This window comes from Ranitomeya imitator, chromosome 2 (genome assembly GCF_032444005.1).
Source record: "Ranitomeya imitator isolate aRanImi1 chromosome 2, aRanImi1.pri, whole genome shotgun sequence".
Classification (NCBI taxonomy): Eukaryota; Metazoa; Chordata; class Amphibia; order Anura; family Dendrobatidae; genus Ranitomeya; species Ranitomeya imitator.
This window is the reverse complement of record NC_091283.1, coordinates 832,968,553-832,971,281: the sequence shown is the minus strand read 5'-3', so window position 1 is coordinate 832,971,281 and position 2,729 is coordinate 832,968,553.

The window sequence follows — 2,729 nt, the reverse complement described above, 5'->3', positions numbered from 1 at the left end:
TACTGCAGAGGAGCCGAGAGCCAGCAGGAGGGTGTATACTGCAGGGGAGGAGCCGACAGCCAGCAGGAGGGTGTATACTGCAGAGGAGCCGAGAGCCAGCAGGAGGGTGTATACTGCAGGGGAGGAGCTGAGAGAGCCAGCAGGAGGGTGTATACTGCAGAGGAGCGGAGAGCCAGCAGGAGGGTGTATACTGCAGAGGAGCTGAGAGCCAGCAGGAGGGTGTATACTGCAGGGGAGGAGCCGACAGCCAGCAGGAGGGTGTATACTGCAGAGGAGCCGAGAGCCAGCAGGAGGGTGTATACTGCAGGGGAGGAGCTGAGAGAGCCAGCAGGAGGGTGTATACTGCAGAGGAGCGGAGAGCCAGCAGGAGGGTGTATACTGCAGAGGAGCTGAGAGCCAGCAGGAGGGTGTATACTGCAGGGGAGGAGCCGAGAGCCGGCAGGAGTGTGTATACTGCAGGGGGGAGCTGAGAGCCAGCAGGAGGGTGTACACTGCAGGGGAGGAGCTGAGAGCCAGCAGGAGGGTGTACACTGCAGGGGAGGAGCTGAGAGAGCCAGCAGGAGGGTGTATACTGCAGAGTAGCTGAGAGCCAGCAGGAGGGTGTATACTGCAGAGGAGCCGAGAGCCAGCAGGAGGGTGTATACTGCAGGGGAGGAGCGGAGAGAGCCAGCAGGAGGGTGTATACTGCAGAGGAGCGGAGAGCCAGCAGGAGGGTGTATACTGCAGAGGAGCTGAGAGCCAGCAGGAGGGTGTATACTGCAGAGGAGCTGAGAGCCAGCAGGAGGGTGTATACTGCAGAGGAGCTGAGAGCCAGCAGGAGGGTGTATACTGCAGGGGAGGAGCCGAGAGCCAGCAGGAGGGTGTATACTGCAGGGGAGGAGCTGAGAGCCAGCAGGAGGGTGTACACTGCAGGGGAGGAGCCGAGAGCCGGCAGGAGGGTGTATACTGCAGGGGAGGAGCCGAGAGCCAGCAGGAAGGTGTATACTGCAGGGGAGGAGCCGAGAGCCGGCAGGAGGGTGTATACTGCAGGGGAGGAGCGGAGAGCCGGCAGGAGGGTGTATACCGCAGGGGAGGAGCGGAGAGTCGGCAGGAGTGTGTATACCGCAGGGGAGGAGTGGAGAGCCAGCAGGAGGGTGTATACCGCAGGGGAAGAGCCGAGAGCCAGCAGGAGGGTGTATACTGCAGGGGAGAACTTTCTTTGTAATACTTATTGTCGCCTCCTGGTGGCAGCAGCATACACCACGGTCTATGTCCCCCAATGAGGCGAAGGAGAAATTTAGACTTGAAGCTGCGATCATTGGGGGATCTTCATAGCAGCGAGTCATGATCGATGAATGTTAACCACAAGCCTCTGTTCACCGAAGACTCACAATGACAGTCACGGGGGTCTTCTGCTGATCCCCCGTCCCCCCCCCCCAGCCATCATGACAACCCATCTGCGGATGGGCAGATTTTGTAACGCACTTATGGCCAGCACGTGTTGATCACAGGTTAAGAGGAGCAGACAGAGCACCGCTCCAGCCACAGTTGTTTAAATCAGCCATCAAGTGCAGGGAAACGTCCAGGCTCAGCGCCAGAGCCTGCAAAAAGTAACGACAAACTTTGATGTAAATATTGTATGTCAAAGGTAGTGAATGGGTTAAAGGTGTTGTCCACTAGTAGGACAACACCTTCTTAAACTAAATGTTTGGCCCTGATATAGGTTTTATTTTATTCACCTTCCGTGCCGGCTCCACTCCCACAGTGTCAGGGCTGTGATTCCGTGTTGTGATGCCCAATCAGCGCCGGAGTCACCGTCTCCACCTTCAGACAATCTGAACATTAAGTGTAAGTTCAGGCTGCAGCTGATCTAGGGCTTCTTCATGTTCATTTCGACAGGATGTGGAGTCAGTGACGCCAGTACAAATTGGGCGCCGGGCATCACAACACCGCGGCACAGCCCGGACACTGCGAGTCTAGACACCGCAGGAACAGCACAGGTGTTGAATATAGGATTATTTCTTTTATCTCGGCTGTACATTTAGTTTAAGAAGGGGTGGTACTAGTCGTGGACATCCCCTCTGAAACCGGGAGGTGACTGAACCCACGCCGCCCCCGTTACTGGAACCTGAATACTACCAAGAGGAATCAAGTTAATTTCCTCCCGGCAGCGGGGGTCCGAGTGCCGGGCAGGATGAGAACACAACCTGCAGTTATGGGGGTTAAGGGTTTGTTTTTTTTCCAGGCAACAGGTTCTCTTTAACAACACAATCAGATTACAAGAAAGCCGGGTGTCCACAACTACTCCCATCATTACAGCTCCGGAAGAATCACCTACTGCTGGTCTCATGTCATCCACATCCGTAAGACAGAGCTGCAAATCACTGACAACCTATAGACACAAAGGGCCCTAAAGCTGGAAACCAAGCAGTTGTCTGGACGTGGCGGTCAGGGAGGACTGGCGCGTTCTGACTTCAGGGTAACTACTTTTACCAGGCGACGCTGCTAACATTCTCAGTCTAATCCTTGACAAACCCTTTAAAATTTTTGCAGCCGGAGGCTTTCACTATCCCCAAAATTTTAACATTGTGTACAAGGTTTTTATTTTTGATTTGATCCAATACAGTACCTCCTTTTCCCTCTCCAGTGTTGGATGGAGAGCAGGTTGTTACTCTGTACAAACCAAATATCTGATGATGTTTTCTCAAAGAAATCTCCTCTCCCGACATACAGAACTCAAAGAATCTCTC